Source organism: Lissotriton vulgaris, chromosome 2_1, assembly GCF_964263255.1.
Source record: "Lissotriton vulgaris chromosome 2_1, aLisVul1.2, whole genome shotgun sequence".
Taxonomy (NCBI): domain Eukaryota; kingdom Metazoa; phylum Chordata; class Amphibia; order Caudata; family Salamandridae; genus Lissotriton; species Lissotriton vulgaris.
In genome coordinates this window covers 1,344,645,082-1,344,670,660 of record NC_141687.1, presented here as the reverse complement: position 1 = coordinate 1,344,670,660, position 25,579 = coordinate 1,344,645,082, and the positions used below count along the sequence as shown (strand labels likewise).

General features: G+C 44.6%; 1 protein-coding gene across 1 annotated transcript in view; it reads left to right on the top strand.

The window, feature by feature from the left end:
• Positions 1–25,579, top strand: part of RALB (RAS like proto-oncogene B) — a 298,265-nt gene that overhangs the window by 176,366 nt on the left and 96,320 nt on the right. The window lies entirely within an intron of this gene.

Sequence of the window (25,579 nt, the reverse complement as noted above, 5' to 3'; positions counted from 1 at the left end):
CTCATTGTTTTAAGCAAGATGGAGCCATCGTGCTATTTATAAACGAATTCTGTCAGAAATAGCATGGAGGGTGGCCTTGTTTGTGCAGGATTTGAAGGCATGAGACTACGATGTCCTAATTTTATGAAGTTCACTAATGTCTGTCTTCCATTATTACCTCTTTTGAGGACTTTTGCACTGTAATCCTGGGCATTGTTGCTGTCTGCATTATAACAATTCTTAATGCAATAGGCCAGCTTGATCTGCTGCTGGTACATGCTTCGTCGCAAACTTTTTTCAGTACAGAAAAGCCAAATTGATTGGCATTGTCAGCACTAATTTAATCGGCTGCCTAACCCCTGTGGAGAAGCGCTCGGTCAAGAGAACGCCACAGAGCAAGAAAAATACACGAGGGATACAGCTGGAAAACACATGACAGATGTCAAGCCTATCATTCTGACATCACTCCTCAGTGATATCCGAATGATAGACTTTACATTTACACAGTTTGAGCTGGCCTAACTTCCACTGCCTGGTATTTTTCAGGGATGAATGCTATTTTATACAGCTCGCATAATATGCATATCCTCTGCTGCTGCTAAGTGCTCAAAGTGTTACAACAAGCATGATTGACTACATAAGTTCTGGCTATGTGGGAAACTAACGCTGTAATGTCAAAACATTGAGGTAGTGTAAATGTTTAGATGCCTATTCAGCCGAGTCCCAATGTAGCCCTTATCAGTTAACTGTATTTACGTAGCTATATAGATTGCTTACTCTTTAGCTACTACCTTTTGTAAGTCCTCAGTAATCCAACACTACACCGCATGGCTGGTTAAAATTCTGAAAACAAGTCTACGGGAAGGTTGTATCATTTGCCAATGTATTAAAAAAAATTGAATGGCCTTTGCTCATGTTGATTTGTGTAATGCAGCAATGAATTCTTTAATTGGTAAAATGACATTTGTTCCTTTGATTACTACAGTGATAATACTTAAACTTAGTACTTGTTCAAACGCTAAGATTTATTTATTTTGGGGTAGGCGAATTGTTTGATAATATTTTAAACCAAAAAAATTCTACCTAGCATGATTGCTTTGAAGCAATAGAGTTTATTTATAAGTGTTCGCTTTTTTTTAAATATGTAGTGCGATTGGTTCATTCAATGAAAAAGGCAGAAAGAGGTTATCATTAATTTTAACACGGCCTAATTCATATTTAAGATCACCCAAAATATTGATTCTTCTTCATAATTCCCCACTTGATTCTATTTTGCTCTAATGTCCTGGGCAAATCACTTTCTCTCCTTGTGTCCGAGTTCTCTCCCAGACTAGGTGTGATTAGGAACGTTTTAATTAACAGTATGTTATTTATAATGAAAAAAAATGTTTTCAAAACGTTGATCTTAATTACGTTTTTGGGGCAAATTCAACTACTACAAACGCGGTAATCTATAGCTGGGAACGTATAAAGCGGTGGAGTGGTCATGAGAGGGTACGTACGCTTTGACCCGTGAGAAATGTGTGCAGTCTTGTAAATATATATATTTGTTAAATGTCTTTGAGAGAATGCCCAGCGTAGGTCCTTGAGAACCATTTGAAGTGCCAGATTTACAGGATCTATACATAACATAAATGTAGTAGCAAATAATCTAAATTGAAGTAGTTTGCATAGCGGTTATCCTGAACATATGACATGGATCCGTTATTCCTGGACGTACTTTGGGATCCTGAACAGATGCCTTTGATAAGGACGCTGCCTGCAGATGTTCCTTTTAATTATTGATGCTAAACCCTAGTGTTTTTCTATGAAAATGCACCTGCCAAGGCCTTGATTTTGGGTGGATAAAAGACTGGCCTGAAGAAAAGGTGAATTTGAGTTTTCTTGGGCATATATCTGGACTGCATCATGTTTTTTCACCGCATCGCTGCTGCGATGATTTTTGCGCTGTGCGGCTGTTTTCAATTAACCGCGATACATGACGAGCTCAGCTCGTCATCCGCACACGTCACCCGTGGCTGATGACGAGCTGAGAAATCACTGAACATTGCGAACTGCCTACCTAATTATATTTTTCTTGTATTTTGCCAGTGTATGGCGAAGGGTACCCCATGTTGAATTGAATCAAAAATTCAGGTCTCCATTGATTTTTTTTTTTTTTTTTAAATAAATAAAAAAAGAGGAATTTTTAAAAGTTGGACTCTCATTGTTCCACTATGAAGGCAACACACCAGGAGTTAGTTAACATTATGAAATATTCCTTTTGTAGAAATACTGCATTCAGGTCCTTTTTGCATCTATATTTTCTCTCGCCGATAGCGCTTGTTAAAGGAATGCACAAATAGTAAACAACACTTGCTGTTTGTGCTTTTTTCACATGAACAAGTAAATGTGCCCCCAAATTTTGGAAACTTTCAAGTAAATCTTATTTGGGCAAACCTCTGTGTGTGGGTTCTTCCACTGCCTCTCCTCCCTCTTCACCCCTTTCCTCCCTAATAGCGGGGTAATAAAAAAATATTCTTTCAGGCTTTCACTGCTGAAGAGTGAAATACTGCAAAGCATGTACTGTTGTGAGAAATGTAGGTGTTTAGTCTACATGAGACATGTTGTTAAATGACGCATGTCTTTTTGCTCACATCTTGTTTATTGGTGGTAGTAGGAAGGTAGTTCTTATCAAACAAAATTTTTATTTTAATGAAAGAGGATACTTAGTAAGCTATGTTGACTTCTCAGACTTCTCACACTGCACTTCTACATGCAAAAGTTGATGAATAAAAACAGAATTTAACAGTCCTATCGAAGCTACATGCTATTATTGTAATTGCAGTTATATAAAGCTTACTATCCCGAGGAGGCATCGTGAGCTTTTCGGCAAGTAGCATGCTACTCGGGAAGCCAAAGAGGTTTAGTGGGGAATTAGTATAGGGAAATATGAAATTAGTTTGAGCGGTGGACATGTGAGTCTGTTAGTTGGACTGAAAAGGATTGTGGAGGGATATAAGAGGAAAGAGTCCCGAAACTGTTTTTTGGAGATCATAGCAGTGGGAGGAGGTTTAGGATGAGTAACAGGGAGGTGGAGGGGTGGGAACAGTCAGAAGGAAAGGTTTAGAAAGGCTTGTTTGGGAGATCTGAATAGTAAGATATTTGAGAGGATGCAAGGAGGGGTAGAGGAGGGAAGAATTTAGAAAGGGATATTTTGGGGATCATAGTAGTTGATCAGTCGGGCCTTGTGAACCCATACTTTAACTTTGCTTGCGCTTAAGAAATAAGACAGGAAAAAATGGATCCTTTAAGGTCTTGATTTTCAGTGACAGTCTATCATTTCTACAAAGTATGATTTTCGTGCAACCCTTGGCAGTTCAGTGCAAGACATTAAAATGATTATTCTTTGCATAGCTGATAGCCACCCATTTGTGAATAACAGAAATTGGATATATTACCTTAGTACCATACAAAAAATGGTTGAAACAGTCAGTTGTACAGCCCTTTTAATGACCTGTACAGTGGAAGTATGATACACACCTGCTCATTGGATTGGTGCACCTTGCAAATATGTTCCCCTAGAATCTCAAGGCTAAAAAATGATGCAGTTGATGAGTTTTTCAACCATCTGTAGAAAATCATCCAAAAACCATTGTCTTGCAACAGGCAGGTGGTCCTCACGACAGGGTAATATTTATTTATATATAATGTTTTATATAGCGCAAACTTGACCCCGTGGGGTATGAGTGCTTCACATTAAAACCATATATACTTAGTTTCTATTGTACATTTCGCACAAAAGCATTTACCAATACAGAAACCGTAACATTGACTTCATTCAACAACAAAGACTAGTGCACATTCTCAGAATGCAAGTCTGGCGGATCCCAATTATTGCAAATTAGTTTGTTGACCTCATTGAATGTAAACCCCTAAAAATATCAGGTGGGATGGAACCTTGGTACAAAATGGTTTTTGGGTGGATTAAGCAGAAGTTTAAAGGTGAGGCGGCGAGATTGAACGGAAAGGTTACGGGAGGAATTTGCTCATTAGAAATATCTTGGTTTCTCTTTTGAATCCTGTGGCGTTTGTTATTCTTCTGATGCTTAGAGGTAGCGAGTTCCAGATTCTCGAAGCCGCTCCAGAGAATGCTCTGTCATATGTTTTTTTCTACTGGATCATCAGTGCCTTCATTAGTAGATCTCTGGCGCTCCTGGAGGATCTGTTACCCCCAGAAATGTCCAGTTTCTGAGCTACATACCTTGGTGTATTGAGGTGTAACGCTCTGTGTGTGATACATGCTATTTTGAGTTGAATTCGGGCTTTGTATGTTAGCCAGTTCAGGGCCTTCAGGCGAGGGGAGATGTGGTTGAATTTTTTTGACCCTGTTATAAGCCTTGTTGCTGCGTTTAGGCAGGCTTTTAGAGGAGCGGTTGTAATCTTGGGAAGCCCTGCAAGTGTAGTGCATCTGTATTCGATCTTCGAGATTTCTAATGCCTGGACTGCCATTTAGAGGTCTGTTATTTCCATGAATGGTATCAATTTTCTAATGTAATTCAAAGGGGAAATGGGCATTCTTAGCTATCGAGTTGATGTTGGCTTACATGTTCAAGCTCTGAGAAATTGTAAATCCTAGTGATTTGGTTGAATCTGCCATGTTCGGGGGGCAGTTAAGTGCACTGACGGAGCTGGTCCATTCTTTTATTGCGGTCAATTTTTAGTGGGGGATATAAGGAGAAATTCTGTTTTTTGCGTGTTTAGTTTGAGCTGATTTCTGGTGTACCATAGCATTGTTGTTGCTTTTAATGCCTCGTTCATTGATTTGATCTCCTCTAAAGAGGACACCTTCATGTAAATCTGAGTGTCCTCAGCGTACATGTGGAAAGAGATGTTGTCAAAGCGCAGTATATCTGTTAGTGGTTCCATGTATAGGTTGAATATTGATGGAGAGACGGTTGAGCCTTGTGGAACTCTGATCTGAGTGGGGGAAGAAGCTGATAGTTTATGATTCACCAGAAATCTGTGTTCTGTTCCTCAAGAAGGACTTAAACCATTCTAAAACTTTCCCTGAGAAGCCCATCCTGGATTCCAGACGATCTAGCAACAGTTAGTGGTTGACTGTGTCGGATGCTGAAGATAGGTCAAGAAGGATTAAAAGGCATGTTTTGTTCTGGTCGAGGTCGAGTAATGTGTCGTCTACTATATGTAGTATTGCCGTTTCAGTACTATGATTAGGTCTAAATCCCGATTGGCAGATGTCTAGTAGATTACATTTGGATATGTGGTGGCTTAGTTGTTGCTGCACACATTTTTCTGTCACTTTTGCTAATTGGAGGATGTTTGATATCCGCCTAAAATTGTTAGGGGCTGCAGGATTTTCTGTTTTTTTTTATGATGGGAATGACTTGGCCCATCTTTAGGCAATCTGGGAAGGATACCTGAGATAGGGAAGCATTGATTATCGATGTCCAGCAAGGGATGATGGAATGGTCGATGGCAGACACAAATTTTGCTGGGAGTGGATCGTTGTAATGGTTGTTTGGTTTTATGGGCGACAAGGTTTTTAAGATGTCTTTGTGGTTGTGTTAATTTGAAGGTGGACCAGTAAGCTTCGTTTTTGGGTACTGACTGAAGGAGTATTGTTGGATTGATTTGATGCGATGCATCCAATGAAGCATCTGCTGTCTTAAGCTCACTTTCCTTGGCATTTGCCTTTTTTGTGAAGAAAGTAGAGAATTCTTCACAGCTGATTTGAGATTTTGTTTCTTCTCGTGTGGTTTTGGCCATTTTGTTCGATTGCTGTTTCACCAGTTCGAAGAGATACCTAGGTCTGTTTTTAGCGTTCTCCAATTCCGTCCTGAAATATTATTTTTTTGATTTATGGATATTTGTATTGTAGGCTTTTCTGTTTTTTTTTTTTTTTTAGCAGTTAGCTGTGGGAGGATGGAAGTTGTCTCCGTTTCCGTTCTGCAAATCTCAGCTTACACCTTTCTTCATGTAAAATGCTCCGCTAAACCAGGGTTTTTGATCTTTGATCGGAATTTGTTTTAGTTTTTAACAGAGCAATTGTGTCCATTATCTCTGACCTCTTCGCATTGTAGTGCTCTATTAGCTCCCTAACATTTGTCATATTCCTTGGAGGGAGAAGATCCCTCCTGCACAACAAGGGTAATTTATTGTTGTCCACACCCTGTGTTCCTTAGCCATTGTTTGGGTTTGATTGACTGAGTGTAAAAAATAAATAATATTCCTTGTATTTGGAAAGGTATTAAGTGATGGTCTGACCAGTCGTATGGCATGATTGAGGTTAGGCTCACTGCTTTTTCTTTGGAGATGAGCCAGTTTGGTGTGGAGCCTCTCATGTGAGTTGGTAGGGTGCAGGCTAGGTCTAGGTTTTGTTCCGCTAGGAAGTCTTTGAAGATGTTGACCTGGGGGTCGCTAGTGTCGTTCCAGTGGAGGTTGAAGTCTCCTAGGAATATGTCATTGGAGTGAGGGAAGGAGGTTGCTGTGATGATCTCCATTAATTGGTGGATAAAAGGTTCATTCTTGCCCGGTGGGTGATCGAATGCATGGATCTTGTGATCTTGTTTTTCCGTGTTTTTTATGGAACTTGCGAGGTATTAAGATTATTCCAGAGGTAAGAACAATGAATAAATGCAATTCACCCCCCCCTTTTTTTTTCTTTTGCCGGTCTAGTCTCATTATGTTATAGTTTGGGGGCACCGATAGATCCAGACATGGTGAGGATGATTCTGTGAGCCAATATATATGTTTTCATTCCCTTCTCAAATAATAAAATCACTTTGAAGCTGCATTTACAAGTGGTATTCTTTACTTTTTTTGACAGATTGTCAGGTTTGCTTGGGGGTATATGCAGACCTAATGTTTGCAACCTGCACAAAATGATATCTAGTCCTTTTCCCTGTTGGTGAAGGGCCATAGCATACCCTGTGCATTCAGGGCACTTGTTCCTAAACCCCATCAATGCATACGAATAATTTGAGACGTATACTTTTATGGAGTAGTCTAGCCACAGTTTATTGATGCATACTTTTGAAGTCATTCCACTGTTTGTAGATGGGAAAACATTGTCAGACACCTTAAATACCCATTTAGATTACAGTTCAAATCCCTTTGCCATACATTAATGTTGGGGGCCTTGCTTTTTGGCCCTTTTGGGGAAACTCCCACAGATTCAACCCTTTAACTCACTTTTTTCAGTTTGTTTCGGACCGCTTGGGTTGCAAGAGCCAGGTCTACTTTAAGAGTTAACCCCTCCCTTTCATTGTTGCCCCTGCCATCGGGCACCCCAGAGCCTGTGGCGTATAATGCTGTGCACTCGGGCTACTTTTGGCCTTGTATTATTTAATTCTGTCGTTTTTTAGTTCGAGCCTAGGGCAGCACGCATGCGCTGCTCTAGGAGAGGGCCTCTTGGAAACACTTCTGACATTCAGAAAGCTTTCTGAAAGCTTGTGTGTGTGGTTGTCACATTCTATTGGCTTTTGCGTGTGGCTTTCAAAAATGAAAGCACGCAATGGGCGAAAGGCGGGTGCATGTCCCACCTTTTTTGAAAATGTTAACTCCCACGGCCTCCAGATGTCAGGAGCGAGCAGCAGCGCGCAGGGTGCCGTCGGTTGTGGATCAGGTTTCTAATTAGTGCGGTTGCTTTCAGTTTCGCCGCCGCGGGTCCACGCTTGTTTGCATGTGCGTTCCTGCACTATGTATAGTCACAACGGGTCCCGAGCAGTAATGATGATTCTCTTAACCCACATACACATGGCGATTAGTATACCATTATTTCGCTTTTACCCTAGGTTAGTCTCCTTTCAATGGCTGTGAAAGCATGGTATTTAAGGTTGTATGATTATACAACTACTTCCTAAATCACTAGTGCCTAAACAACGAATTCTAAACAACGATCAAAGCCAAACCACTAAGTATTAAACCACGACTTCCTGAACCACGAAACAAAATCCATTTACATAATTACCGAACCTACCACTATCTTCAGAACATACCATGAGCAACTTGCTTTCTGGCTACGCTTTAGCGTACTTGCAATATTTAAGTTATCTTGATTCACTCATTTGTAATTAACCTTCCATAGGCCTCTTTGGCAACAATCTGTGATACATTTTTTAAAATTTGAATACCACTAAACAATGTGCCAAAGGATTTACCTCCTGAATTTCTTTTGACAAGGGTGAGCCCCGCAGACCATGTTTATTATACCAAGATCTGCTGGGTACTTGAGCCATGTGAGTTAAAAATCGGTGTGCTGTTTTTTTATGTTGTAGGTCTGCCCGGTCCTGTTTTTTAAATCGGTGCTGAGTGCCTAACTCAGCCTGTTATTTTGGGGTAATGCTGCTATTCTTTCTCTGTGTGTGGAGATTACACTGCGGGCTGCCTCTCTAAGGCCTAACTGGTCTCATGACAGACAACACAATCCCCCATGCCATGCTGGCATTTCAGCCCAGAACACTCAGTTTTCCCTCTAGAATAGTCATTATTATTAGAAATAGTATTTCCCTTGCAAATACTGAATGCCTCGCAATGTTTCTGTCCATCTTCAACAGTTTTGACCGCGCAGTGCCATCTAGTGGTCCTTTTTTTCAATGTATCTTGATGACAGAAGGCAGAAGCATCTATTAAGCTTCGTTGTTAACCCCTTAAATGCTGCGTCGGGGCGTTGGCCGACGGCAGCACTACCTCCCCAGTGCTGCGCACGTCCATTGAACGTTCATTCAGCACTAGTTCGAATGGACAGCGCAGCACTGGGGAGGGAATTCCGCCGCAGCTAAGGTGTTAATTAAATTCGTGGTTTAGGCAAGTCGTTAAGATTTTTCGTTGTTAGACTTCTTTGTTCATGCAATTCGTAATTTAAACTTCGTTGTTAAGGATGTTTCCCGGGTATTTAAAGCACACAAGAATGGCGACTAAGTAGAACGCCGACGGAGTTATTTTAGGTGGCTTCAACAATTGTTTTGTTGTGCTATATTTTTTCAGGCAGTTTTTTTATTTTTGTTTACCATTCCTAAGAGACTACTTGATCTTGTTAGTTTCACCAATTCCTATCGCCATAGAGATATTGATTTGTGTGGACCCTAATCATTTGCAATACATGTGGCCACAGCAGGCAAACACGCATTTCATATTTACCCTCCCTGCTCGGGATTAATTGCTTCATGGTGGTCACAACTTCATTTGACTTGCTTACACTGGGATACACAATTCGGACATTCTTTCACATGGCACGGTTTTCAGTGAGTTTGTATTCTCTCATAAAAGCTCAACTTACAGAAACACGGAGGTTGTTCACTGACGCTTGCGCAGCAGCTCTAAACTATTTCTTGAACTAGAACCAATTAGGCAATTGGATAGTTTTTGTATACCTTTGACAAGATGATTGCTTAGTAATTTCCCCAGACTTTCTTGTAAAACATAGCTCCCACAGTTGAAGGGCTCCTCCGATCCCCTGGAGTTGATGCTTTTCTCCAAGGTAGACTAAATAAACATCAGTGGGCTCTCTCGAATTGCAGCTGTCCAGGCACAGGTTTGATGTAGCGGGGGATGGCACTTGGGTTTTCTCAGGGCTAAGCAGTGCTCAGCAGCAGCACAGATACAACTGGCGGCTCAATGCTTATTATAACAGCCAATTGCTCTATGCCTGTGTTGAACTGGTACGGATAAGGTGAACATGTTCAAACTATCAGTGTGTTCAAATGTCAAAATGGACAAATAATGCTATAGTGGAACACTCTGCATACTTTGGTCCTCTTTTCCTGGCTAATTCCAGTGGCTCTGATAACCTGCTGCCTTCCAGCTCTACGGTGCGTTTTGCCATCGTTCACTATTGAGGCACCATAAAAATACATTGTCTCAGTGCACTGCTTGAGAGTTGCAAAGGGTGTATATGTAATGGAACTGGGGCTCAGTAGATGTTCTAGCACCCAGGATAATGTGCTGCATGGCTTAAAACGTGAAAGGTCCCAAAGGCGAGACCTATTGGCTATGCCAATGCTTGTTTAGTATTTTTACAGCCAACTGAGCAGCCTTTGTGACATTGCAATGTTCTACCCCCCTTTTCCCCTTTTTATAGAAATCCTTTGGCGCAAATTAGGACAGAACAAGTGTGATGGTACCTGTACCCTGCCCTCCTTAGTAGACCCATTTGAAGACTGCCACCTTATCGCCCTAATCAGGGAGTGCCTACCTTGTTGATCACTTGTTGCCCAAGTGTGCCTTCACACCCCTGCCCTCTCCACTGCCCTCTGATCTTCAATCTCTAACCTTTTGAAGCAAACGTTTACAGTGCTTCCCCTTGCCACTGCAGTTGAGCCTGCTATGAGGGAGGACGGGGTGTGCGCCATTTCTTGCCTGCCCCCTAGCCCCAGGGTTTGCACCAGATTATGGCTCCAGCTCAATAAAACCTTTTTCTCATGTTGGGTCTCTGAACTTTCGGTTAGGCTGGCTGCCTCCTAGAATAACAAAGCGTGGATGCAGGAAAAAAAATAATGAAATGAAAAATTATATTTGTATAGCGCATAGACTACCCGGAGGCCTCGCAGCGCTTTAACTGAAATCCAAGGTAGCAGGCTGTGGTGGTTAACAGGCTTTTCCAAACAAGTGAGTTTTTAAAGACCTCCTGAATGCCATCCGGTTGTTGTTCTCTCTAAGGTCAAGCGGGAGGGAATTCCATATTCTCGCAGCATTATGTGAGAATGAGCGGCCGCCCCAGCGAGCTTTGTTTGTCTTGGTCGTGGTGGCCAGATGCAACGAACTGGAGCGGAGAGCTCTGGGGGGGGAGGTAGGGAGTAGCTAGAGAGTACATTATGGCTGGACCGGCATGGGCTTCGTTTTTCCCCTATCTGAAGGGCATCACATCCTCTTGGGTCTATTGCACTGGATAAGATCTTGCATTAATTTCTTAACAGGAAGGAACTTAATTCTACAAGCATCAAAAGTGTTTTGCTTTTAACTCCCTACACTAAAATACCCCCTCTAAATACCTCTTCCTTCTGTTCTCTGCACAGCCTCCTGCCCTGCGACTTAATTTTTTGATGCGCATTATGGTGAAAGGGATAAGACGACTGGTGTGTTCCAGGTTGCCTAATTCGTAGGCAACTCATTGCAGCCCTTGGGCCAGAGTTGGTTATATGTACCTGGGCCTTTACAATCCAGATAGCGGATGGACAAGCGCATGTTTCCTTCCCTATACGTTAAAGTTCCTGACATGTTTTTGCCGCCGAAATCTGACCAAACGTTGTCACTAATCGGTTTCTGTGTTCTCATTTAGACTGCTTAGCTCTTTGAACTTTTCCATGTCAAGCCCCTTGTATATTCCCCGCTGGGACGTTTAAAAGAGTTCCCAAACTTAGTTTTCCCTGATGATGTCACACCCGTGTGAAATCCTTTTTTCCTCACGAGGTCAGAGCCACTAAGTCACCCAGCCCGGCTTGAGTACATTCTCTCCCTTCTCAGGGCAGTCGTCCACATTTTATGATTGATTGTTGCTTCTTTAAGATTCCTAACTGCCGTGTTATTCAATTCTAGGCTCTTTTCGTTGTATATTTGAGAGTGATATTGTATTCGCTGTTTTTTCCCCAGTGGCAGAGAGATTTCGCAGAAGTACATTAAAACTATTACATCTTTTTGCAATTTTACTGATTGTGAGTTTTAGTTCTCACAAGAGATGACATAGTAAAAATCAGAAGGGTGTATATTGAACGTCTGCAATCCTGCAAAGGCCTTGCTAAAGGAGGCGCAAAGTATAGATATCTTAGGATGGATGGATACCACAGAAAACGTGTAAGCAAGTGTGCTGTGCGTTCATGAGGACATTCACAAGTGTGAGAGGACACGTGCGTTGTTAACAGATCTTCATGCCGATCTGGCTCTGCTCATGCCACTACTGAAATGAGGGGGCATAGAGATTCAATTTCAGAACACGCTTTGACCTACGAGTTGCAATTAAACCAACTATTAAGATGGCGGTATTTGAAAGGAAAGTTAGTCATTCCAGTTGAACCAATTCTACTCCGCTTGACCTAAAGCTGACAGAAAAGGGTAAACCTGTAGCTGTTAAAATACAATTAAGTATGTTGGTGAACAGTTCCATAGAGTCTTACTGTCTTCATAAGGCTTTAAGTTTGGATGAATACAATGACGAATATTAAGGTTTTGAAGTGTCATCTTGTACTCGCAGAATGTTTGAAGTAATTCACTGAAGTGAGCCTTTAGCCATAAATTCTCATGAGTCCAGAAGATAAATATACGTTCTAATACTTAATCGTTCAGGCCATTAATTGTTGCGACTCTGTTTTACTTTTTTCTGTTTTACTTTTTTCTGTTTGTGGTACGTTGGCATCCCATTAGGTAGTATGTACTGGGCATGTTTTCAATTCTGATTTGAAAATGTGAGTCCAAGTAAAGTATGGTCCTTCGATTTGGGCTGAATTCGATGCACTTCACCTCACCTTACCATTATGGGACAAGAGTACTGTTCTGTAATCTTCAAACTTGACTGTTTTTCACTGTATCTCAGTGAAATTTCTGTTCCTTGTGGTTTATTGTTTAAACATTTTAGGGGCCTTTGCTGTTCTCCCCCAGTTTATCTTCCTTACGTGGTACACAGTATACCGTGCTTACCAGATTTAAAACTTTAAAAAAAATAACTTTAAAGTGTTTTGCAACCTCCTTTTTGCAACCTGTGGAACAAGTGCGGATAGAATGGTGATTGGAGTCACCTTGGTACTCCTTTTGCTAGAGTTACTGATTGATGATCACAAACATTGTATCAATGAACCTGATCACGTGTGACAAGCAAGCAGGCAGGTGGAGCAGCTCAGCAGCGACTCAGGAGCTGAGCAGGAGCAGTGCGGACTGCTCTGCGAGCTGAAAAACTGAAGAACCAAATCGGTAGTTTGCTTCCGTCTCAACCTGCCGGACGGCATAAAGCAAAAGCAGATAATCCAGCTGCAAAACTGCAGGTGCTGGCGCTGGTGCAGGTGGGAGCAGGCGCTCGGTACCCGTCTTGGACCCGACCCGGCCTCGGCGCACTCCTTTGCTCGGGGGGGGGGGGGGGGGGCGCGTGGAGCAGCGCAAACAGAGTACGCCAAGGAAAGTGGTTCTGTCGGCAAAGGAAATAGCTGAATAACTCACCAGCAGCTGGGGTCCCAGGTGAAAAAAGTGCTGCCTTCGATACGGTCAGCTATGCCACCTTGCTGAACCGTCTCTATGACATCGGAGTATCAGGTGACGCATTAAGGTGGTTCGACTCTTTCCTGTCCGATAGATCTTTTCAGATCTTCGACGGTGCCACAGTGTCATCCAGCAAACCACTCAGCTGCGGAGTACCGCAGGGCTCCTCCCTGAGCCCTGCGCTATTTAATGTATATATGAGACCGCTGGCTGGGGTCGTCGAACCGTACGGCATTAAAATTGTGTCGTACGCCGACGACACTCAGCTAGTGGTTTCATTGGCCCAAGAGAACAACAGGCAATCCCCGGTAGGTCTGCTGAAATGCTTAGAGGACGTCAAGGAGTGGATGACCAATTCCTCCCTCAAGTTGAACGGAGAAAAAACTGAGCTCATGCTTCTAGGCCCAGCCTCGCCAGTGCCTTTCACTTCCTTGTGGCCCCGCGGTTTGGGCTACCCCCCCCCCCCACCCCTAAGGAAAGTGTCAAGAGCCTAGGAGTGTGGCTGGACAAAAAGCTCTCCTTCTCCACCCAGTCCACCAAGTTGTCTGCCACATGCTTTGGCCTACTCAGAACCTTGAGGAAGGTCCTCCCGCTTTTGCCTCTGCAAGCCAAAAAGGTGGCAGTACAAGGCCTCATCCAGTCCCGCCTGGACTCAAATAATGCCCTATATGTAGGGGCCCCTGAGATGACTCCTGAAGCTTGAGGTGGTACACAACTGCGCAGCACGTACCCTGCTATAGATTCCGCGAACCCAGTCACCCAGACCTGGACTAAAAAGTCTGCACTGGCTGCCAGTAAGGCAGAGAGTGGCATTCAAGGCGCTATGCATTGCACATCGGGCCTTCTGGAAGACAGGCCCAGCAATCAATAACAACCTTGTCATCCCCTACCACCCTAACAGGAACCTCCGGTCCACGGAAGCTTTCTTGGCAGTTGTTCCTAGAGTAAAGAGAGCCAGGACCGGGGGTAGGTTGTTCTCCTTGAACACCGCTAAGCTTTGGAATGCTCTCCCCCTCCCACTTCGGTCCAACCCAGATCTGCTCTCGTTCCGTAAAAAGCTTAAAACACTACTGTTTGCTCAATCCTCCGAGTTCTAACTCCTCTGCTCCGTCACATCTCTGCTTCAACTCAGCGCTTGGACGCCCGTGGGCAGCAACCGCGCTTAACAAATTTATTTTTATTTTCATTTCATTTCAAACCGTTCTTGCCCTGGCCCTCCTCCCCCGGTCCCGGTAGCACACTCCACGGGAGGGGCCGTGCAGAGCACGGAGAGGAGCACTGGGGGCCTGGAGGGCCCTGGAGGAAGGAGCACCGGTGGAGCACCAGAGTGGAGCACCAGAGTGGAGCAAGGAGCGGAGGAGGATAGGCACTCCACGAGCACAGTGAGCCCCTGGCATGTGTGGGTGAGGGAGCAGGCAGCTGAGGTGAGCCACTCTACAACTCTGTTCTTTCCTCCCTCGCTTGCCTCTCCTCCCCCCCCACCCCCCTCCCTAGCCGCCCTATTTAATTCACTACTCGCTACACGGTCAGCAACAGGGCTCCAACCTAAGAACTAAGACCTAATAATCCTGTGCCCATAAAAATCTGAGGCGCTGATAAACAAAAAAAACAAGCGCAGCTCAAAGACTACAGACTAAAGCCTAAAAAAAGCTACCTGTTTAGCAATTCGACCCAAGGCTCCCTGACCTGACGCCACTCGCCCTCTCACCCGGGGGGAAAAGTGTGGTGACACGGGGGGGTGCACGAAGGTGCTCAAAGGCGCCCACATAACGCAGTAACCGGAGGAAAAAAAATAGCTTATATAGGTCAGAATTCAATTAAAAAAAAAATAATTCTAGTGCGCCACCAGCGCCAGACAGCCCTTGCACTTGCTAGAGCGTCGCCAATCCATCATAGCGACTCTGGACACCATACTCTGCAAACTCTGCAAAGGCTGCCAGGATCGCAAGGAAGGACCAAACAGCATCAAACAGTCGGCAGCTCGAACTCCAGCTTTATTCCAAGTCTACTCCACCTTTACACCCAGCGTATCCCCAACAATGAGGACTAGAAATTCAAATTTGACCCAACTTCAGGAGAAGCCACGACCCCACAAATCTGCAAGGTGACAAAAGACCAAGCTATTTTACCCACCTGGCAGAGGGAGTTTGAACCTATGGCCGGGACCAGTGCCTAAGGACGGAGAACAAGCGGGAGCAACCGGAGCCACTTCATTTACATCGGACTCATCAGCACCGGCACCAGCAGCTCAGCTAGTGAGGAGCCCCAGCCCACCCAACGCCACGGCCAATATCTTTAACCCCAGCACTACAAAAATCACTACTGGGCCAGGCGGGTATAGAGATATAAGGGACTTTTTTGTGCCCCAAAGCATCCACACCAACTGAAGCCAGGAGGGGTTCGAAGCCTCCATCCACCACACGCTTGGGACAACCCCCCGGTTCTATTGACACACCAACGGAGGAGGGGAATCCTCTTAGCCCCACAGCTCCTTGGCGACAACCCACTCCACTTTCACCTAAAATAATTACGCTCCAAGGGGGAAGATCTTCCGCACCTCTGACACCAAATATGGATCCACCCAGAAATACCCACACAAGTCCTTTTTTTTTTTCAAACTTCCCAACAGCCGGAGGACCCTAACTTGAGCCTTACCACACATGGAATGACTACGACTCATGAACCGATCAGGACCCAGGAAGCCAATGGAGCCAAAACACACACACAGCCCGCCAACCCACAAATCTAACCCACGAATTCGCCAAAACCCAGCGCCCCGGAACACGACAAAGAGGCGCAGCGTCCCAGGTCCGAGTGCAAAGGACCAGATAAGTAATCAACGTCTACCACAACTCGCATGGGACCACAATAAAGGACAACCTGCCCACGCTAATAAACTAGCAGGAAGCCCTGCTACTACAATACCCTCTATCGGACTGTATCATCCTTGGCGACCTCAATATACACAACATAGGGGTCACGGCCACTCAAAGCCACCACCCCGCGGCCAGCAACGCCCTGAACGTACTAATAAAAACTTACAACCTGGCCACAGCTCACCTTCTAAAGACCACACCCGGGGCTTTTGTCGCCCCAACATATAACAATCAAACAACAATTGATTATATCATCTTGAGCAACAAATTATAGCCTTTGATGTCAAATTACAAAGTGCACCAGCGAAAGGAAGCGACCATGCTGCCTTAACTCTTACACTACACCTGACAGCTGAAATTCGCCACAGGATACAATGCATTGGGGTCCCAACTGGCAACAAATTAACAAAGCTTCCTAGAAGAATCAAATGGGGGCCGGCATCAATTTCCAGGTTCGACAAATGGACAAACTCTTGGGCAGGCTGGCCAGCGAGCACCCATACGATGGGCGGAACTTTAGCATCCCTATTCAGAGGAGAGACAGCAAGAACTAATACCTGGCATCCACCATCAGTACTTGGATTTGCACCGGCAATCAAAGAAAGCGCCAAACATCTTAATGCAAAACGAAAAGCATTCCGGAAAAACAGCACAGCATTGGACAAAAAAACTTCTACAAGAAGCAGCAAAAAGCCATTCTGAGAATGTGTGGGCCGCGAAACGAGAGTATTCCGAGGGGCAATAGCTGAAAATCTTTGATTTGCTGAGACCTTGCAAATCGCAAGAGTTTTGGAGCTATTTAAACAAACTAACTCAAGACAAAAACCACAGAGAAAACTCCCTCGACGCTCACACCTGGGTCGCCCACATTAAAGCTGTATACAAAGAAGATCCAACCAGCCCTCACTCAAATAAAGCAACTACAGCAAGGGAAGAGCTAGATCTCACAGCACACACGAAGGCCGCTCCTGGAAAAAACTCAGTAGCCAAAATCCTAAAAAAAAATCTGACAAAATGGTGCACCGGGCCCAAACGGCCTCCCGGACTCATTGTTCAAGACAAATATAGAATTCTGGTCTGAAAACCTGACCCAACTATACTCTGAATGCTGGCTTCTGGGGGACGTTCCTGATTCCTGGCGAGGGTCGCTCCTGCACCCAATACACAAGAAAGGGCCTAAATCAGACCCGTCCAACTATCGCATAATTGCCCTCCTGGACATCGAGGGTAAGGCCTATGCGAGTACCATCCTGGCAAATCTATCAAATTGGGCAAGCACAGAAGGGATCTTGCCCCTCTTCCAAACGGGATTCAGACCTGGGGCTTCAACCGTGGACAATATAACAGCACTTTCCTATCTAGTCCACCAAGCACGGCCGTGCAAAAGCCCTCCCCCCCCCCACCCCCCCTCCCCCCCCCCCCCCCTCTTCGCCTGCTTAATAGACTACTTAGCAGCATTCGATGGGGTAGGCCGCACAATTCTCTGGAAGAAGCTGGCACTTTGGAACATCAACAGCAATCCAGTCGCTGTACCAAAACAAGTGGGTCAGAATCAAACTTTCGAGCGACTTCGCATCAGAGAAAATTGAAACAAACCAAGGCTTAAAGCAAGGGTGCGTCCTAGCACCACTGCTGTTTAACCTTTACACAGCCGATTGACCAAGCCCTGATGGGAGCAGCCCTAGCCACTCCCAGGATCGGGAGCACAAAAATCGTGTTTATGCAATACGCTGATGACCTGGTTCTTTTGAATCATACCAAGACAGGCCTACAAAAGGCGCTGTCGGCCCTGGCAATTTATAACGACAAAAACAGGTTGGTGGCCAACCAATCCAAATCGAAAATTGTTATATTTGGGCATTATCCGAAAAAAAAACCTAGCCAAATGGAGGCTTGGTGACCTGACACTGGGATCTACACAGCAATACAACTACCTGGGCGTCTGGTACCACAAATCGGGGCTTCCTGGTGTTCACCTAAGGAAAATTCAATCCAAAGGGGAAACAATCACCTACGCCCTATTTAAGCTACAAGCTACCTTACACAGCCCCACCACTATGGCAATCCAAACAGCTCTAAAAGCAAAATTAATGCTAGCCCTTAATTACGCCCTACAAGCGTTCCCCGGTAAACTAAACAACGACCTGGAAAAAATTAATTGCAGCGCATACAAGAGACTATTCCATCTACCGGCGTGCACTAGAAACACACTAGTACGACTAGAATTCTCTCTGAACCAACAAAAGCTGGAAGAGATGGCTGCCTTGAGCAAATACTTCTTCCTTACAACAGCGGCCCACGAGAATACATTAAAGGCAGTCTTAAAAAACATCTTCCTGGACCCAGTGAACCCTTGGTCAGCAACCTTGACCACGGCAAAGGATCTCCTCAACCTAGCCACGGAGAACTGGGACCCTGAGCTAATCAATTATCATGCCATCAAAAACGTAATTAAAAAACAAGTTCGCATTAGCTCTCGTGCATTGGACTTGGAGTCATTAGCAAAAAGAGGCCTTCATGAGTCTCTAAGTCTGCCGCACACAGTGCACAATTCTAAATACCATCTGACACAGGCGGTGAGTCGTCGAGCTTTATACAAGATTTTAGCCTACAGACTACATCCCCTGCCGCTCAAAGAATTATACACCACTGAACGGACCGGTTCAGCGACCAAGGAATGCAGGCTCTGCAAATACAAGCGGGAGTCCCTGGCCCACCTCTTATTTTGCTGCCCAGCCCTGCGGACAGCTCGCAGCCTCTATCTTAGGCCCATCATCTTACAACTGGGGACGCGTACCGCAAAGGAGGCGGTTCATCCACTATACACTCTAAACTCCGTAAAACAGATGGCCACATTTGGTCAATTTATTCATCAGACTCGTACTATGTTGATGGCCATCCAGAGTTAAAACGACACGAGGCCCAGCCGACTCATGCTGGACTGCAAGCCAATGGACACCACCCCAATAAGTACCCAGATTTTAATTATATAGATTTGTCTTGAAGAAAAATATTTCCTTGTTCTTTTTTAACTTCCGTAAATTTTTTTTTTTTTTTTTTGCACTTTGGTTTTAATGTAATGGTTTTGAGTAACCAAACAATAAATCTATTCAGTGTATATGAAAGTGGACTGTAAGATGGAGGATCCTCTCTGCCCATAGAATGTAGGTTTATCCCATCTCCACTTCTTTCATGCTTGAGCTGTGTGGCCTGTCTGGGTAGGATACTCTTGGTTTCCAGTGGCAGTGGCCCTCCGGAGCGTATCCTTTGTTCTGGGTGCACTTAACCACCGTATCATGCAATGCAAGCTGAGAGCTGGGCAAACCTGCTCCAACCACCAACAGCCACACCCTGTTAGAAGAAAAAAAAACTACTGCAACGTGAGTGCTGCCGCCCCTCTGCCTTGGAATAGGAATATATGCTGAGAAGTGTGGCTCACTGCTTAGAGCAGGCAGACCCTGAAGCAGAGGTCAGACCCGGGACCAGGGTTCAATTCCCGACGCGGCAGGGTCTTGAGCTCAAATGTCCACGAACTCGATAATTCTTGCTTCGGTGCCTGACCTAATCATGGGTTCACACTCTGCAACTCTGGGCATTAAGCTTGCTTAATCTCCACAACGGCCCCCCGCGGCGGGATGCCTGGCTTTCATCTTGGGGATGCCCTGTAGGGGCTATCTCACAGGGAAAAGCCAGGACGGGTTCCCAAGGCAAGCGCTTAGAGACCCCTGGGTGATAAGCGCTATATAAATCCAAAATGCAATACAATACAATATGCTGGAGTCCTGCTCTGTGTCCTCATCGCAGACTAGTCTGAACTGCACGGAATAGGATTCTGGAAGATTTCAGAGGAAGCCTCCTCTCAAGTAGTTCTAAGACTCAAGAAACCCTGTCAGTTTCTATTCTCCTGCACCACTGCAGATGGATGAATGGCCCATCCTGCCATCTAATCCAGCAAAAGTTAATTGAATTGCCTAGAAGTCTTCTCTACTTTTCACCAGTGATCAGATGACAACTATGAAGGCATATGCTCCTAGTGTTGGTGAGCCTGCTTTCTTGGAGTACACCTCCCTGAACTACCTAACCATTTGTTTACCTTTGTGGGAATCCCCGTCACCCTTCGACATCCCTGATATCGCTAGCTACCCACCATGTGATGCTAACTGGCAACTAGATTCTTAGTCTGGGTGCTGGTGGTAGAGTACCTGAGTAGCACTTGGAGAAACTGGACTGTGAAGAGTTCTAGCACCTGACTGGCTTGCTTGATTTGTAGGAACTATTTTTCTTGGGTCAAAGCTGTTGCACAAGTGTCAATAGCACCCTAGTTTCACAAGGTGACTGACACTTTTGTAATTGGTAAACCCTGTTCAGATTTTATTGATCAACATATTAAAACTAATATGCGAAGTTGGGAAAATATATAAATGGTTTAAGGCTTTGTCAAAGTTCAATGAAATTACCTGAACTATGTTGCATATTTAATAGTGACAAACCAGAACCATCCCTTTTGGCAGGATAATGGATACTGCGATCCCCCTCCTGCCGAGTCGCTTTGGCCCATTATTTCAATGAAAGACTATCCCGATCCAATTTTGTAAACGCCACATTACAAATAACGCTTTGATAGTTATCATTTTAATGATTGGAAGCAGTACGTTTTGTGTAACTTGGATTTTCAGAGTAAGTACTTTGTCGGGGGGATTTTTATTTTTTAAAGTTTTTACTTTTTACTGTATATTACATTTTAATGTAGTATTTTGTAAATACATATTCTAGTGGAAGTTTCTATCTTTATCAAGATTGAGTCTCCACCCTTGCCCTCTATAACTGCTCGACCTAGCTACATGAGACATCAAAGAAGCTGCTAAGTCTCAGTTTTCCGTCTCAAACCAGGTCTAGTAAGACCTGCAATCTCAACTTACTTGACTATATTGGTACTTCCCAAACATTTAGATCTTTGGGAAAAATTCTAACAGTAACTCTGGTTCCCATAAATTCAGAGATGTTGGCAAAATGCCTCAGAAACTCAGGATTAAATGAAGGACCTAGTGAACACAAAATTGAAATATTGTTCATGCGTGTGCCATTGTCATGTTGCGAGACAATGCCTGCGCATTTTACTTTATAAATCACCAGGGATTGTTTCAACCTTAAAGGACCCTATAAAAAATCTTTTGTACTGCGCATGAATGTAAAAATGGTTTGTTTCCTTTTTAGGTCCAAGCATACCAGACAGCGCTGCAGTGTGGTTTGTTTACGACACCCTGGGGACATTCTGAAAGCTTATATGGGAATACATTCCTCCTATTGCTTACCATTGACTTTGTGGTTTTTAACTCACATTAGTTTGCTTTCTATTTTCTGGCTATATTTGTTTTTGGCTTTCCAGTTTGAGTTTGTCTCTTCCGTTGCTCAAACCCTGTTTACTGTATTCTTCCATCAGTACTGGATTTCTGTAAACAGGCCTTTAAATGTTTTTCATATCTTGTCACATTTGCTGTGCATTCAATGACTGAGGTCAAATGTCAGGCTCTATCTTCCATAGAGCTTGGTGTTTATTTTTTTTCTCTGACTTCAGTGTGAAAGGAATTTTGTGACAATCATGCTGGCTAATTGGGGCTCCTTGAGAATGGCGTACAATATATTTTTCTTCCCAGCACACAACAAAATGTAAATGAACTGTGCCGACGATCAAAACAAATCTGTATATTAGGTGAGGACATTTCCACGCATTACGTTTGTGCGCTGTATAATTTTATCAATAAAACTGTTTGTCAGTGCAAATGTAATGGCCATTTCAATTAAAGATGTGTTGTCTATAATTGCCGTACGCTACCATACCATGCATACTCCACATTACCTCTCTACTCTGCACCACTTCACACCACTGCCCTTTACTCTGCACCACTCCACAGTAATCATCACGGCACACTCTACTATGCACCACTCAACGTCTCTCTCCTCTGCACCCCTCCATGCCAGTGCACTCAATCCCACACTACCCTGCTATGCACCACTGCACTCTTCGCCACTGCACTCTAGACCACTCTGTCCCACTGCACTCTGACACCCTACTCTGTAACAATGCACTCAATGCCGTTTACTCTACTCCAGTGCTCTCTATTCTTTACCACTCCCCTGTTTGCACATGCACTCTATGCCAATCCACTCTGCCACTCTGCCATTCTAATCTACTCTGCACTCTACTTCACTGTACTGTATACCACTGTACACTAACGTGCACCACTGCACCCTACTATGAAACAAGTCAATCTTCGCCACTGCAATCTGTCACTCCTTTCTACGCCACTCTAGTCTAGTCTGCACCTCTGTACTCTATGCCACTCTACTCTGCACCACTCTACGCCAATGCAGTCCTCGCCACGCTAATATACACCACTGCATTCTCCGACCGTACACTCTGCAACACTGCACTCTACTTTATGCCGCTCTACTTTGCCATGGCACTCTACTCTGCACCTCTCTACTCACTCATCTCTGCACCACTCTACTCTGCACCACTCCCCTCTGTCACTTCACTCTACGTCACTTTATTCTGCAACACTGCTCTTTCTGCCACTGATCTCTATGCCACTCTACTCTGCATCGTTCCATTCTTTGCCCATCCACTCTAAGCCACTCTAATCTGCTCTGCACCACTGCGCTCTATGACACTCATTGCTATTGCACTCTAGGCCACTTCATTTTACTGTGAAACAATCTACTCTATGCTACTGCAGTCTATGCACTCTATTCCATCCTGCGCCATTTCACTCTTCTTCACTAGACACTACACCACTCTATTGTGCACTGCTGCACTCTATGCCACTCTACACCACTTTACTCTACTCTGTAACACTACTCTATGCCGTGCCACTGCACCCTATGCCTATATACACTATGCCACTGCACTATACTCTACACCAATCTGCACCACTCAACCCCACTGCAAACTAGCATGCACCACTGCACTCTGCGCCACTTCACTTTACGTCTCCATACTCTGCACTACTCTACACCAGTGCACTCTACCCCACTCTGCTACGCACCACTGCACTTTTTGTCATAGCACTGTACACCCCCCAGTCTAGGACTCTCCACTCTGGACCACTCAACTCTACTCCACAACACTGCGCTCTACAACAAAGCACTATAAACCACTCCAGTGTACCCTGCTCCTCTCCACAATGCCCACTGCACTATACCCTGCTCCTCTCCACAATGCCCCACTCCACTGTACTCTGAAACAATATACTCTAAGCCACTGTACTCTATGCCACTAAACTCTGCACCCCTCCAGGCCACTACTCTACACCACTGCACTTTACCCCTGCACCACTCTACTTAACTCGACTCTGAAACTATCTACTCTATGCCACTGCATTGTATACCACTCTATGCTGCGCCACTCTATGCAACTCTACTCTAAACTGCTACACTCTACACCAGTGCACTCAAAACCGCTTTACTCAAAACCAATGAACCCTACCCCACTGCACCTATGCCACCTACTTTGCACCACTGCACTTTACCCACTATACTCTACAACATCCTAATCTATTCCTCTCTGCGCCACGCCGCTCAACTGTACGCCACTCCACTGTACCCCACCCCACTGTACTGTACCCCACTCTGCACTATGCCACTGCCCACAATGCTACACCACTGTATTCCAATGCTCTCTACACCACTTTACTAAAAACCAACGCACCCTACACCACTGCACCTACACCAACTAGTTTGCCCAACTGCTCTGAACGGCATTACTCTACAACATTCTACTCTATCACTGCATGTTACGTCACCTTACACCATTTCGCTGTACGTCACTGCATTCTACACCACTCTGTTCTACTCTGCACCACTGTACTCTCCATCACCGCTCTCTGCACCACTCTACTCTGTACTGCTCTATTTCACTGCCCTCTATTCTGCAACCCTCACCTCTACGCTACTCTACTGCACTCTGCGCCACTGCACTCTGCACCACTGTACTCTACGCCACTCTACACCTCCACACTTTACCCTGCACTACTCCACTCTACTGTACACCTCTCCAATCTATGCCACTTCACTCTACTCTGACACAATCTACTCTACGCCACTCTACTCTGTGCCACTTTACTCTATGCCACTCTACATGTCTGCACTTTGTTTATGCACTCTACACAAATGTACTCAAAACTAGGGGTGGGCGGAATTTGCGTAATCGCGTTACGCAAATCTCTGCGAAACAGTAAAAAAACTCTGCGGAAATACTTGTTCTCGATGCTATTTTCCTGTTCGCAATTGCTGTTTGTGTGCTCGGGGGGAAATATCTTGCAAACATGCATTTTGAGAACGCGAACAAGCAAAAAATTCGCGTAACTCAGATTTTTGGGCAATTTCGTGTTCTCAGCGGAACACGAAATTACCCAAATTCCGCAAATTCCACGAGCGGAACAGAATTTACTGCCTAGGCCTACTCAAAACCAGTGCACTCAATGCCACTGCACTCTATACCAATTTACTCTGCATACCTGTACTTAATGCAACTTGACTATAAGCCACTCTGCGACAGTACACTCCATGATAGTCCACTCTTTAATGTTCTACTCCATTAAACTGCTCCAATGACACTCTATGCTACTCCACTCTACAGCACTCTACATCCACTCTGCCATTCTAAGAAATTACCCCACTGTACGATACTCTACACGACTGCCTCTATGCCACTCTACTCAACTGTATTCTATTACTCTATGCCACTCCACTTGACAATCTACTCTGATCTCCACCACCCTACTTTACAGCACTCTACTCTACGCTGCACCCTCCCCACCACTCAATTCTACACCATTCCACAACACGATTTGCCTCTCCACTCTGACACACTACTCCATTCTGGCACTGTACTCCACTCTAGGCCACTCAACTCTGTCTTTCCGCTCTGCAACACTTTACTCCCTCCACAACACTATACGCTATTCCATGACACGCCACTTCACTCCTCCTCCGTGCCACTCAACTCTACTAGATGCCACTTCATAACACTCCCACTAGATGCCACTTCATAACACTCCACTTTACAACACTGCCCTCCACTCTCCTTTACCCCACTTCTAACTTTTAGCCATGCTGAACAGTTGCGACTCTGGTGTACAACATGGCTAAAACATAGTGGCAAAGCCAATTGCCCTTCCATAGGCGAGACCTATTGGCTTTGCCAGTGCTTGTTTCCCTTGCATTTGTTTGGTACTTCAATGTGTTCTATAAGTTTAAATGTACATTTCTGCGCAAAGACACGAAGACTTGTGTGTCTCCAGATAGCCGGGCATTTTTTACATGCTTTCATAGCAGATCATTAAAAACATCCTAGAGGATGCACTTAACTATTCTTTTCCCATGAGTATCGACAAAGGGTGTTAAAAATGAAATGAAATGGATTATGAGATCGGCACTGCTGTGGGAGAGCGGTGGCGGGAGAACGAGGAGGGGCTTTTGGGAGTTTGATATAATTGCTCTCACAAACATTGCGGCTTCCTAGAGTGCCTTTTCTAAAGCTA